Source organism: Eretmochelys imbricata, chromosome 9 (genome assembly GCF_965152235.1).
Source record: "Eretmochelys imbricata isolate rEreImb1 chromosome 9, rEreImb1.hap1, whole genome shotgun sequence".
Classification (NCBI taxonomy): domain Eukaryota; kingdom Metazoa; phylum Chordata; order Testudines; family Cheloniidae; genus Eretmochelys; species Eretmochelys imbricata.
Window position 1 is genome coordinate 103061113 of NC_135580.1, and position 15053 is coordinate 103076165.

Below are 15053 nucleotides of genomic sequence, written 5' to 3' on the forward strand. Positions count from 1 at the left end.
ACCCCAACCGACGCTATCCCTAGTCACGGACGCCTTGGCGGTCGGTTGGGGAGTGCACCTGGGCAACACCAGAACCCAAGGCCTATGGTCCCACACAGAACTATCGCTGCATGTCAATGTAAGGGAGCTGAGGGTGGTTTGTCTGGCATGCCAAGCGTTCCAGGCCTGCCTGCAGGCTGCATGTGTGTTGGTGCTGACAGACAACACTGCAGCGATGTTCTAGATAAACAAACAGTGGTGCTCGCTCCTCTTCCCTGTTCCAGCTGTGTTCTTCGAGCTGTGGGATTTTTATATCTCCCACTCGATACACCTAGAGGCGTCGCACCTTCTGAGAGCGCAAAACTAGCTAGCTGATCACCTCAGCCGCTCATTCCATGGTCACCAATGTTCTCTGAGGCCTGACATCGCGCACTCGATTTTCCAGAGACGGGGCTCTCCCCACATAGACCTGTTCGTGACGCGGAGCAACAGGAAGTGCCAGCGGTTCTGCTTTTTCCTGAACCACAGCCCAGGCTCCATCGCAGACGCCTTTCACTTTTCATGGACGAGTCACCCTCTGTACACGTTCCTGCCCTTCCCTCTCATACACAGTCCTCCTCAAGGTTCACCGGGACAGGAGTTCCTTGATCCTCATAGCACCAGCGTGGCCCCGCCAGCACTGGTTCACCTTGTTGTTGAACCTCTCAGTGGACAGACCAGTAGCACTTCCTGAATGCCCGACCTTCATCACACAGGACCACGGCTATCTGCAACAGCCCAATCTGGAGTCCCTCCATCTCATGGTTTGGAATCGCTGTCGCTGAACCCCCTTGAGCTTCAGTGTTCGGACCGAGTGAGGGAGGTCCTGCTGGGAAGTAGGAAACCCTCCACTCAAGCCACGTACCTGGCAAAGTGGAAGTGTTTTCCCATCTGGTCTCTGCAGAGGGGAACTGAACCACAGCTAACGCCAGTTCCCCTTTTTTGGACTACCTGTTATACCTCAAGCAGCAGGGGTTGGCAATTTCCTTTCTCAGAGTACACCTGGCTGCCATTTTGGCCTTTCACCCGGGGGCAGTGGGTAGGTCAGTCTTCGGTAATCCCATGGTGGGCTGCTTTCTCAAGGGCTTGGACAGACTTTATCTTCAGGTATGGCAGTCTGTTCCCCAGTGGGACCTCAACCTGGTTCTGTCCGCAATCATGAGGTCCCATTTTGAGCCCATGGCAACCTGCCCTCTGTTCTACCTTTCCTGGAAGATGGCCTTTCTGGTGGCCATAACCTCAGCCAGAAGGGTATCCAAGCTCAGAGCGCTGACTTACAAACCACCCTATACACTCTCTTATAAAGACAAGGTGCAGCTATGCCTTCACCCATGCCAGTAACAGAGAATGCATGTTCCATTTCCTGGACATTGGGTGTGCCCTGGCATTCTACATTGAGTGCACAAAGCCATTTTGTAAGTCACCGCAGCTGTTTATTGCAATCACAGAAAGGTTGAAGGGGCTCCCAATCTCGTCCCAGCGCATTTCATCATGGATCACATCCTGTATCAGGACTTGCTACAACCTGGCAAAAATTCCAGCCCCTCCGCTTACGGCACATTCCACGAGAGTGCAGGTGTCGTCTGCAGCATTCCTGGCGCAGGTCCCTATCCGGGACCTATGCAAGGCAGCAGCGTGGTCTTCCATCCACATCTTCACATCACGCTATGCCATTATCCAGCTGTTGAGGGATGATGCAGCCTTTGGCAGGGTGGGCAGTTCTGCATTCGGCAACCAGGTGATCTTCGACCCCTTCCCTAGGCAAATTGCTTGGAAGTCACGTATTGGAATTCACATGAGCAATCACTCGAAGAAAAAACGGTTACCTACCTCTTGTAACTGTTGTTCTTTGAGATGTGTTGCTCATGTCCATTCCAAATCCCGCCCACCTCCCCTCTGTCGGAGTATTCTGGCAAGAAGAAACTGAGCAGGCGGCGGGTCAGCAGGGACCTATATATACTGCCATAAAGGCGCCACTCCAGTGGTCTCCACAACCGACCCAACGGGTATCGCTAGGGGAAAAACCTTCCGACGACCATGCAAATGGTGCGCGCACACCTATTGGAATGGACATGAGCAACACATCTCGAAGAACAACAGTTACGAGAGGTAGGTAACCGTTTTATCTCCCACGATGTCTCACTGGCAGCAGCCTACCTCCCGGGCACACAAAACTCAATAGTGGACAGTTTCAGTCGCAGATTCCCACATGACCATGAGTGGGAGCTAGACCCAGTAGTACTTCACAGTCTATTCAGACAATGGGGGACACCAACTATAGACCTGTTGACGACTTACCTGAACAAGAAATGTCCATGCTACTGCTCCGGAGCAGAGATAGGACAACGCTCCCTGGGCAATGCTCTCCTCCTTCCCTGGGACAGGGACCTTCTCTGTGCCTTTCCTCCTTTATCCCTACTGTCTAAAGTCCTGCTGAAAATAAACGCAGATGGAGCACACATCCTACTGATCACTCCTACTTGGCTGAGACAGATCTCATACCCTTACCTGTCACAGCTTGCGATGTGCCCACCAATCCCTCTCCCAGTCACTCCGTACTGTTCTCGCAGAACAGAGGATGTACCCTACATCCCAACCTGGGGATTCTCTGCATCAAGGCATGGCTTCTTCTTGATTGCAACACGCAGAAAGCTCCTGTTTGAAGGAGGTGCAGGAGGTATTACACAGTAGAAAGTCCTCGACATGATGTACTTCCTTGCAGAAATGGTCCAAGTTTCGGATTTGGTGTACAACAAATCTCCTCAACATCTGTGACTGTTCCATATATCTTGGACTGTGGACTGACCTTAAAAAGATTGGGACTATCTCTAAGCTCTCTGAGTCCACATAGCAGCTATAGCAGCCTTCCACCAACCAGTATAGCGATACTCAATGCTGTCACACCTGACCCCTGAAAGGTTTCTGAAGGATATAGAATCATAGAATATCAGGGTTGGAAGGGACCTCAGGAGGTCATCTAGTCCAACCCCCTGCTCAAAGTAGGACCGATCCCCAACTAAATCATCGCAGCCAGGGCTTTGTCAAGCCTGACCTTAAAAACTTCTAAGGAAGGGGATTCCACCACCTCCCTAGGTAACGCATTCCAGTGTTTCACCACCCTCCTAGTGAAAAAGTTTTTCCTAATATCCAACCTAAACCTCCCCCACTGCAACTTGAGACCATTACTCCTCATTCTGTCATCTGCTACCACTGAGAACAGTCTAGAGCCATCCTCTTTGGAACCCCCTTTCAGGTAGTTGAAAGCAGCTATCAGATCCTCCCTCATTCTTCTCTTCCGTAGACTAAACATCCCCAGTTCCCTCAGCCTCTCCTCACAAGCCATGTGTTCCAGTCCCCTAATCATTTTTGTTGCCTTCCGCTGGACTCTCTCCAATTTTTCCACATCCTTCTTGTAGTGTGGGGCTCAAAACTTGACACAGGACTCCAGATGAGGCCTCACCATGTCGAATAGAGGGGAACGATCACGTCCCTCGATCTGCTGGCAATGCCCCTACTTATATATCCCAAAATGCCATTGGCCTTCTTGGCAACAAGGGCACACTGTTGACTCAGATCCAGCTTCTCGTCCACTATCACCCCTAAGTCCTTTTCTGCAGAACTGCTGCCGAGCCATTCGGTCCCTAGTCTGTAGCGGTGCATTGTATTCTTCCGTCCTAAGTGCAGGACTCTGCACTTGTCCTTGTTGAACCTCATCAGATTTCTTTTGGCCCAATCCTCAAATTTGTCTAGGTCCCTCTGTATCCTATCCCTACCCTCCAGCGTATCTACCTCTCCTCCCAGTTTAGTGTCATCTGCAAACTTGCTGAAGGTGCAATCCACACCATCCTCCAGATCATTTATGAGATATTGAACAAAACCGGCCCCAGGACCGACCCTTGGGGCACTCCACTTGATACCGGCTGCCAACTAGACATGGAGCCATTGATCACTACCTGTTGAGCCCAACAATCTAGCCAGCTTTCTCTCCACCTTATAGTTCATTCATCCAGCTCATACTTCTTTAACTTGCTGGCAAGAATACTGTGGAGACAGTGTCAAAAGCTTTGCTAAAGTCAAGGAACAACACGTCCTTTCCCTTCATCCACAGAGCCAGTTATCTCGTCATAGAAGGCAATTGGATTAGTCAGGCATGACTTGCCCTTGGTGAATCCATGCTGACTGTTCCTGATCACTTTCCTCTCCTCGAAGTGCTTCAGAATTGATTCCTTGAGGACCTGCTCCATGATTTTTCCAGGGACTGAGGTGAGGCTGACTGGCCTGTAGTTCCCAGGATCCTCCTTCTTCCCTTTTTTAAAGATGGGCACTACATTAGCCTTTTTCCAGTCGTCCGGGACTTCCTCCGATCACCATGAGTTTTCAAAGATAATGGCCAATGGCTGTGCAATCACATCCGCCAATTCCTTTAGCACTCTCAGATGCAATGCATCCGGCCCCATGGACTTGTGCACGTCCAGCTTTTCTAACCACTTCTTTCTCCACAGAGGGCTGGTCACCTCCTCCCCATGCTGTGCTGCCCAATGCAGTAGTCTGGGAGCTGACCTTGCTCGTGAAGACGGAGGCAAAAAAAGCAATGAGTTCATTAGCTTTTTCCACATCCTCTGTCACTAGGTTGCCTCCCTCATTCAGTAAGGGGCCCACACTTTCCTTGACTTCCTTCTTGTTGCTAACATACCTGAAGAAACCCTTCTTGTTACTCTTAACTTCTCTTGCTAGCTGCACCTCCAGGTGTGATTTGGCCTTCCTGATTTCACTCCTGCATGCCCGAGCAATATTTTTATACTCATCCCTGGTCATTTGTCCAATCTTCCACTTCGTGTAAGCTTCTTTGTGTTGAAGATCAGCAAGAATTTCACTGTTAAGCCAAGCCGGTCACCTGCCGTATTTACTATTCTTTCGACACATCGGGATGGCTTGTCCCTGTAACCTCAATAAGGATTCTTTAAAATACAGCCAGCTCTCCTGGACTCCTTTCCCCCTCATGTTATTCTCCCAGGGGATCTTGCCCATCAGCTCCCTGAGAGAGTCAGTCTGCTTTTCTGAAGTCCAGGGTCTGTATTCTGCTGCTTTCCTTTCTTCCTTGTGTCAGTATCCTGAACTTGACCATCTCATGGTCACTGCCTCCCAGGTTCCCATCCACTTTTGCTTCCCCTACTAGTTCTTCCTGGTTTGTGAGCAGCAGGTCAAGAAGAGCTTTGCCCCTAGTTGGTACCTCCAGTACTTGCACCAGGAAATTGTCCCCTACGTTTTCCAAAAGCTTCCTGGATTGTCTGTGCACTGCTGTATTGCTCTCCCAGCAGATATCAGGGTGATGGAAGTCTCCCATGAGAACCCGGGCGTGCGATCTAGTATAGTATAGTATATATAGTGTGTGTGTGTGTGTGTGTGTGTGTGTGTGTGTGTGTGTATATGTATATAGGATATAGTAAACCTCTTCCTGCAACCTCAACTTCCTACTCCCGCATGGGACCTAAACCTAGTATTGAAAGGACTGACCAGGCCTCCCTTTGAACCCATGGCCACCTGTTAGCTTACATACCTCTCCATGAAAATGGCCTTCCTGATGGCAATCACCTTGGCTAGGAGAATAGGGGAACTAGCGGCTCTGGTGGCATATCCCCCTACATAGTATTCTTTCGGACAAGATTACTCTCAGGCCTTACCCAAAATTCATCCCCGTTTCACATGAACCAATTCATTCACCTTCCAACCTAAGCCTCACTGAGACAACAGGGAGGCTATATTACACACACTAGACATCAAGAGAGCCCTAGCCAACTATCTGAATAGGATGAAGGCTTTCAGGAAGTCTTGTAGGCTTTTCCTTACCATTGAGGAGACGGGTTCAACTAATTTGGCCCAGAGACTCTCCAAATGGATCTCGAACTGCATCAGACAATGTTATCACGTTCGTAATACTGCCCCTCCAGATACTATTTGCAGGCACTCAGTGAGGTTGAGCTCCTCATCCATCACCTTCTTCAAGACTGTCCCTGTCAGAAATCTGTAGAGCAGTGACATGGGTGTCAGTACACTATGCAGACTGACTTTGCAGAACACTATGTGATCACTGGGGAGTCCGCCTCCAGTGCCATCTTCGGCTCCACAGTACTGTCATCTGTAACTGACCCGACTCTGAAGTCCCAAACTGCTAATAGGGATACTGCTTGGGAGTTACCTATGGTGGAGCACCCATAGGAACGCTACTCAAAGAAGAAGTTGTTACTCATCTTGTGCAGTAACGATGGTGCATCGAGATGTGTGTCCCTCTGGGTGCTCCACATCCCACCCTCTTCCCTTCTACTTCAGGGTTCTTGCCAATGACTCTGCAGTAGGGAAGCAACTGAGGGGGGTTAGCCCGCATGTGCTGACTAGCCGCATGGCAGGGCATGAGGAGGGATGGCGCAAGTGCAGGCCTAACAGACACTGCTACCAAAGTTCTCTGATCAGCAACGAAGGGACACAAGCACATCGACAGTGGAGCACCCATAGGGGCACACGTCTCGAAGAACCATCATTGCTGTACAAGGTAACTACTACTTCTAGTAGCTAGAACTTAACAAGCTAGACTTCATTATAGGTAAAATCCTTACCACATGTTCCAGGCAATAGGTATGACCAAATTCTCAGGTCAGAACCCCTCCCGAAGTCCAGAGCTTGGTTTCTTTCTTGTCTTAGGTGGGAGAGAGCAAGAGCAACCAAATATCTGGGGTATTTTTGCATCTCACTTGTGTAGTCTGGTCCCCCTTTGAAATGTGTTTTCCTGAGGGATTCCCCTACGTAAAGTTCCTTCCCACCGTGAGGATGGAGACCTGGAGTCTCATGGTGAAAGAGGTTCCATGCTGTTTGCTAAAGCACAGATCAATCTGTTCCTGTCCCCCATTATTGCCAATAAATGGCCGCTTGACTGGTGATCATAAAATCATAGAATATCAGGGTTAGAAGGGACCTCAGGAGGTCATCTAGTCCAGCCCCCTGCTCAAAGTAGGACCAATCCCCAACTAAATCATCCCAGCCAGGGCTTTGTCAAGCCTGATCTTAAAAACTTCAAAGGAAGGAGATTCTACCACCTCCCTAGGTAACCCATTCCAGTGCTTCACCACCCTCCTAGTGAAAAAGTTTTTCCTAATATCCAACCTAAACCTCCCCAAAGTGAATGCCAGTTAACTTTGATGACACCTTGCAAGAGGTGTCAGCTTGTCCTTTGTGTTTGAGAAACAGACTTAACCCCCTCCCTAGACGTGTCTGGTAAACACATTTCAGTCGTAATTTTAATTTCATGTTCCTGACTTTACATAGAATGTGGCAGCACACATATCACCATGGTATTATTGACCAGTGCGTTACTAGTTTTCAAATGATACCTCGTAAGTCAAATTTTGTACGAAGATTATTACAATGGTGTGTAGGGTGTGAATGCAAGGGTTCGAAAGGTCACATCCCTTAATTCCCCTTTTCCACCCAGCAAGCATTTATGTGAATATTTTAACTTCAAAAACAGTTTGAGTGCCTTCTGAATTTTCTGCTTTATCAAATCACCTTTCCACAAAATAAAAAAACCGCTTTGATGGCAATATGCATTCTCCACCAGCTTTCAGTCCAGCATTGTCACGAGCTGCTCACCAACTGTCCCTCTGGATTTGCACAACCCGTCTTGTCTTTCAGCTCCCTTTTTGGAGGCTGACTTTCACACCCCATATCTTCCTGAACAGAAATCACAATGGACTGATGGTGTCTCATCCAATTCTCTTTCCTTTCCAACCCCCTTACCCATCTTCCTTTGGGGACCCCTCTCATGAGAACATTCTTCTGCAGGAGGTAGTTCTCCTCACCCTGGGAGCAATACAGTTAGTACCTCCCAAGAGCAAGGGGAAAAGAATTTTTCTCGAGGGACTTCCTTGTCCCCAAGAAGACAGGGGATTGGAAGACCTATTGCAGGAACCTCAGGGACACTTTCACTTGCCACCTAAAATTCAGAATGGTGACCATGTCATCCATTGATCTGTCTGTAGATCTAGAGAATTGGCTCACAGCCCTCCATCTCAAAGATGCCTGCTTTCAGATGGATGCTCATCCAGCCCCCAGGATATTCCTGAGACTTGTTGTTGGTCAGTAGCACTAGCCGTACAGAGTTCTTCCCTTTTGGACTCTCAGCGGCACCTAGAGTGTCTGCCAAGGTACTGTTGGTGGTAGCAGTTCACAGTCAGGAGTGGGTAACAGTTTACTCCTCCTCAGATGGTTGGTTCGTGAAGGGACGATGATATCAGGAAACACAAGGAGCAACCAGCATACTTCTACATCTGTTCAAGAGACTGGGGCTCAGGGTGAACCTGGAGAAATCCACCCTAGAATCCTCACTGTGAATAGAATTTATTCTGGGAGAGTCTAGATGCTGTTACAGCCAGGGCATATTTACAGGTGATTGCTTCCTCTCCAACACTGGGCTCATACAACAAATTTGTCTGAGCCCCAGAATGTCCATATGACCCTATCTGGTGCTGTTGGGTCATGTGGCTGCGAGTACTTATGTGATACCATTCACGAGACTTCACCTCAGATGTCTACAGGCCTGGTTGTGGACCATCTATGCTTCTGGCAAACAGAGTCTCAACTTACTTGTCACGGTTCTCCAGACGGTCTTAACCTCATTTACTTGATCAGAAGACAGGAGGACAGTATGTGTGTGGGTTCCAATCAACTCCCCATTTCCAAGAAAAACTATGACAACAGACATGTCCCTCTTAATTTGGGGAGCTCACATGGAGGAACAGGTTTCCCCAGGGATATGGTCCCCTCAGGAGTTTATGCTTTACATCAATGTGTTGGAGCTAAGAGCAGTCAGAGTAACTTGCAAACAATTCCACCCTTGCATCCGCAGCCAGTCAATCCAGGTAGTTGTCAGGCTGTACACCACCGTCTATATTAACAAGCAGGGCGGAGCATGCACTTCACAGCTGTACGTGGAGGCCATTGCCCTTTGGAGTAGGAGCATTCCCATGCAAATAACCCTATCCACTGTCCATCCACCAGGGATCCACAACACCCAAGCAGATTCTTTGAACAGATATTTCTCCACAGAACGTGAGTGGGGAATTACACAACCTTCTTCTCCAGGTGGTGGTTCAGGTGTGCAGCCTCCCATCCACAGACCTCTTTGCATCCCAAGTTAACAAGGGTGAGGAGTTTTGCTCTAGAGGATCTCTGGGTGACGCATTTCTGATACAGTGTTTGGGAGCATTGCTATCAATTCCTCTCTTAGCTTGAATGTTGAGGAACATCAGGCAGGACAAGGTGCAAGTCATTTGTATAGCAGTGGGTTGGGCCTGATGATTCTGTTACCTGATGCTTCCACAACTGTTTGCCCAACCTCTTCTCCACCTTCTCCTGATATGTCAGCTATTAACCCAGGACAGGTTTCAGAGTAACAGCCGTGTTAGTCTGTATTCGCAAAAAGAAAAGGAGTACTTGTGGCACCTTAGAGACTAACCAATTTATTTGAGCATAAGCTTTTGTGAGCTACAGCTCACTTCATCGGATGCATAAAAGTGGAAAATGCAGTGAGGATGTTTTTATACACACAGATCATGAAAAAATGGGTGTTTATCACTTCAAAAGGTTTTCTCTCCCCCCACCCCACTCTCCTGCTGGTAATAGCTTATCTAAAGTGATCACTCTCCTTACAATGTGTATGATAATCAAGGTGGGCCATTTCCAGCACAAATCCAGGGTTTAACAAGAATGTCTGAGGAACAGGGTGGGGGGGGTAGGAAAAAACAAGGGGAAATAGGACAAAGGATGGATTTGCCACCCCAACCCAGACAGGGTTTATCTGAGAGCATGGTATTTGGGAGGATGTTGGCATTAGAGGAGGCCTGTTTGTCTGATATCCAAGCCATCCTGCACAGCAGAAGAAAGAACTCTACCTGGGTTATAAAGTGAAGTGGGAAGATTTATGTTTTGGTGTGACGGCCAAGGAATTTCCGCTTTACAGTCTAAGACCCCAGATGTATTGGGCTACCTCTTAGCTCCCTCAGGGTACACCTGGAGGCCATCAGCACATTTCATCCTCCGGTAACCACTTTAACTGTTTTCCCCACCCAATCGTTGCCTGCTTCCTGAAGGGTATGATTTGAGCTTTCCCTTGAGTGGCAAAACCAGTACCAACCTGGGATTTTAAGTTTTATTTATCAACCCTCCTTAAGTCACCATCTGACCGCTTGGAATTCTGCTCTCTACTATATCTTTCTATGAAGGTAGTGTTTCTGGTTGCTATCATGTCAGCCAGAAGAATTGGGGAGCCTAAGGGTACTTATTGGTGACCCTTCTTGTACAGTTTTTTTTTGTAAGGAGGAGGTATCCATGGGACTGCATCCTAAGTTCATCCTTTAGATGGTGTCATCAACCAAACTATCCATCTATCTGTGTTTTATCCTAAGCCTCATTCTACCAGAGATAAGGTCATGTGACATTCATTAGACAAGCACAGCGTTCTTGCTTTTTACTTGCAGAGATCGAAATAATTTTGTAAGTCCCCTAGACTCTGTCTCTTTTGTGGAACATAGAGGCCATCTCCTCCCAGAGGCTGTTGAAATGGATCTCAGGTGTATCCAACTCTGCTATGAGATACACAATGTATCCCTGAAGGGCAGCATGAGAACTCACTCCACTAGACCTCAGGCAGCATTGGTAGTCTTCCTTAAAAAATGGTCTCCTTACTGATGTCTTTAAAGTGATGTCTTGGGAATTCCATATTGAGTTTTACTAGACACTGTGGATTTGTGCAAGCAGCTGATTCTGATTCCTTTCCAGGCAGGGCAGTTCTGGAATCTTTTGTGTCATAGAACTCCAGGCACCTGCCTCCTTACAAAGACGCTGCTTGGGAATCTTCTGAAGTGCACTACATATAGGGACAATCATTCAAAGAAGGAGGAGGGCTTACTCACCTTGCAGTAACTTGAGTTCTTTGAGATATATTTTCTCTACATGTAGTGCACTACACACCCGCTTTTCCCACTGTCTGGTTTCCCCTGTACTGGGAACTGGCGGTGAAGAAGAAACTAAGATAGCAGCAGTCTGGCAGCCTCCTTTATTCCCCTGGTATGGATGACGATGAGAGATGGAGTGCATACTTGGACCACGTGAAGTGTGCTAGGGAAAAAATCTCCAGTCCTGGGTTCATGGAACACGTGCAATCCTGAAGTGTTCTACACATGGGACAACACATCTGGAGGAACTCCAGTCACTACAAGGTGAGTAACTCTTCCTTACAGATCCCTTTACAGGAGAACTTGTTCCAGAACTCTGCTTCCAGAAAGATGTGTGGGCGTGGCTAACCCAGTTGTTTTCCTTTATTTCAGGCTTATGGACTGCATGTTTGGAGATGTGCTTTTAAAGATTAAGTACTACTATTGTTTGTACTTGCCTTTTAGTAATTTAGTAATTTCTGTAACATTACTGCTGTATCTTGGGTTCCTCTGTCTGATTTTTCTTCCTCGTGTCCAGGGCAGCTACATAGTGCAGCTATCTAGGCAGAAATTGCAATGGAAGAAATGACAGAAGCTCAATGTGTATGACCTAGATATTTATATAACACTTGGGTGCCATGGTTTAACTTCTCCCAGTTAATATGTGAAATCTTTGTTGACGCTGATACTGCATTTCAGAGTAACAGCCGTGTTAGTCTGTATTCGCAAAAAGAAAAGGAGTACTTGTGGCACCTTAGAGACTAACCAATTTATTTGAGCATAAGCTGTCGTGAGCTACAGCTCACTTCATCGGATGCATACTGTGGAAAGTGTAGAAGATCTTATTATATACACACAAAGCATGAAAAAATACCTCCTCCCACCCCACTCTCCTGCTGGTAATAGCTTATTTAAAGTGATCACTCTCCTTACATTGTGTATGATAATCAAGGTGGGCCATTTCCAGCACAAATCCAGGGTTTAACAAGAACGTCGGGGGGAGGGGGGGGAGGAAAAAACAAGGGGAAATAGGCTACCTTGCATAATGACTAACCCACTCCCAGTCTCTAGTCAAGCCTAAGTTAATTGTATCCAATTTGCAAATGAATTCCAATTCAGCAGTTTCTCGCTGGAGTCTGGATTTGAAGTTTTTTTGTTGTAAAATAATGACTCTCATGTCTGTAATCGCGTGACCAGAGAGATTGAAGTGTTCTCTGACTGGTTTATGAATGTTATAATTCTTGACATCTGATTTGTGTCCATTTACTCTTTTACGTAGAGACTGTCCAGTTTGACCAATGTACATGGCAGAGGGGCATTGCTGGCACATGATGGCATATATCACATTGGTGGACGTGCAGGTGAACGAGCCTCTGATAGTGTGGCTGATGTTGTTAGGCCCTGTGATGGTGTCCCCTGAATAGATATGTGGGCACAGTTGGGAACGGGCTTTGTTGCAAGGATAGGTTCCTGGGTTAGTGGTTCTGTTGTGTGGTATGTGGTTGCTGGTGAGTATTTGGTTCAGGTTGGGGGGCTATCTGTAGGCAAGGACTGGCCTGTCTCCCAAGATTTGTGAGAGTGTTGGGTCATCCTTCAGGATAGGTTGTAGATCCTTAATAATGCATTGGAGGGGTTTTAGTTGGGGGCTGAAGGTGACGGCTAGTGGCATTCTGTTATTTTCCTTGTCAGGCCTGTCCTGTAGTAGGTGACTTCTGGGAACTCTTCTGGCTCTATCAATCTGTTTCTTCACTTCCGCAGGTGGGTATTGTAGTTGTAAGAATGCTTGATAGAGATCTTGTAGGTGTCTGTCTCTGTCTGAGGGGTTGGAGCAAATGCGGTTGTATTGCAGAGCTTGGCTGTAAACGATGGATCTTGTGGTGTGGTCGGGGTGAAAGCTGGAGGCATGTAGGTAGGAATGGCGGTCAGTAGGTTTCCGGTATAGGGTGGTGGTTATGTGACCATCGTTTATTAGCACTGTAGTGTCCAGGAAGTGGATCTCTTGTGTGGACTGGACCAGGCTGAGGTTGATGGTGGGATGGAAATTGTTGAAATCATGGTGGAATTCCTCAAGGGCTTCTTTTCCATGGGTCCAGATGATGAAGATGTCATCAATATAGCGCAAGTAGAGTAGGGGCATTAGGGGACGAGAGCTGAGGAAGCGGCGTTCTAAATCAGCCATAAAAATGTTGGCATACTGTGGGGCCATGCGGGTACCCATAGCAGTGCCGCTGATCTGAAGATATACATTGTAAAATAGTTATGGGTAAGGACAAAGTCACAAAGTTCAGCCACCAGGTTAGCCGTGACATTATTGGGGATAGTGTTCTTGACGGCTTGTAGTCCATCTTTGTGTGGAATGTTGGTGTAGAGGGCTTCTACATCCATAGTGGCCAGGATGGTGTTATCAGGAAGATCACTGATGGATTGTAGTTTCCTCAGGAAGTCAGTGGTGTCTCGAAGGTAGCTGGGAGTGCTGGTAGCATAGGGCCTGAGGAGGGAGTCTACATAGCCAGACAATCCTGCTGTCAGGGTGCCAATGCCTGAGATGATGGGGCGCCCAGGATTTCCAGGTTTATGGATCTTGGGTAGTAAATAGAATATCCCAGGTCGGGGTTCCAGGGGGGTGTGTGTGCAGATTTGATCTTGTGCTTTTTCAGGGAGTTTCTTGAGCAAATGCTGTAGTTTCTTTTGGTAACTCTCGGTGGGATCAGAGGGTAATGGCTTGTAGAAAGTGGTGTTGGAGAGCTGCCGAGCAGCCTCTTGTTCATATTCCAACCTATTCATGATGACAACAGCACCTCCTTTGTCAGCCTTTTTGATTATGATGTCAGAGTTTTTTCCTGAGGCTGTGGATGGCATTGTGTTCCGCACGGCTGAGGTTGTGGGGCAAGTGATGCTGCTTTTCCACAATTTCAGCCCGTGCACGTCGGCAGAAGCACTCTATGTAGAAGTCCAGTCTGCTGTCTCGACCTTCAGGAGGAGTCCACCTAGAATCCTTCTTTTTGTAGTGTGGTAGGGAGGTCTCTGTGGATTAGTATGTTGTTCAGAGGTATGTTGGAAATATTCCTTGAGTCGGAGACGTCGAAAATAGGATTCCAGGTCCCCACAGAACTGTATCATGTTCGTGGGGGTGGAGGGGCAGAAGGAGAGGCCCTGAGATAGGACAGCTGCTTCTGCTGGGCTGAGAGTATAGTTGGATAGGTTAACAATATTGCTGGGTGGGTTGAGGGAACCATTGCTGTAGCCCCTTGTGGCATGTAGTAGTTTAGAAAGTTTAGTGTCCTTTTTCTTTCATAGAGAAGCAAAGTGTTTGTTGTAAATGGCTTGTCTAGTTTTAGTAAAGTCCAGCCACGAGGAAGTTTGTGTGGAAGGTTGTTTTTTTATGAGAGTATCCATTTTTGAGAGCTCATTCTTAATCTTTCCCTGTTTGCTGTAGAGGATGCTGATCAGGTGATTCCGCAGTTTCTTTGAGAGTGTGTGGCACAAGCTGTCAGCATAGTCTGTGTGGTATGTAGATTGTAATGGATTTTTTACCTTCAGTCCTTTCGATACGATGTCCATCTGTTTGCATTTGGAAAGGAAGATGATGTCTGTCTGTATCTGTACAAGTTTTTTTCATGCAGTTGATGGATTTTCACTCCATTCGGCTAAATGCAGTGCCTTGCATAATGACAGGTTTCAGAGTAACAGCTGTGTTAGTCTGTATTCGCAAAAAGAAAAGGAGTACTTGTGGCACCTTAGAGACTAACCAATTTATTTGAGCATAAGCTTTCGTGAGCTACAGCTCACTTCATCGGATGCATACTGTGGAAAGTGTAGAAGATCTTATTATATACACACAAAGCATGAAAAAATACCTCCTCCCACCCCACTCTCCTGCTGGTAATAGCTTATCTAAAGTGATCACTCTCCTTACAATGTGTATGATAATCAAGTTGGGCCATTTACAGCACAAATCCAGGTTTTCTCACCCCCCCCCACACACACACACACACTCACTCTCCTGCTGGTAATAGCTTATCTTAAGTGACCACTCTCCTTACAATGTGTATG

The 15053-nt window shown here is 47.3% G+C and overlaps 1 protein-coding gene across 2 annotated transcripts in view; it reads left to right on the forward strand.

Moving 5' to 3' along the window:
• TAF1 (TATA-box binding protein associated factor 1) overlaps positions 1 to 15053 on the forward strand; it is a 143679-nt gene that overhangs the window by 73868 nt on the left and 54758 nt on the right. The gene's annotated exons all lie outside the window — the stretch shown is intronic.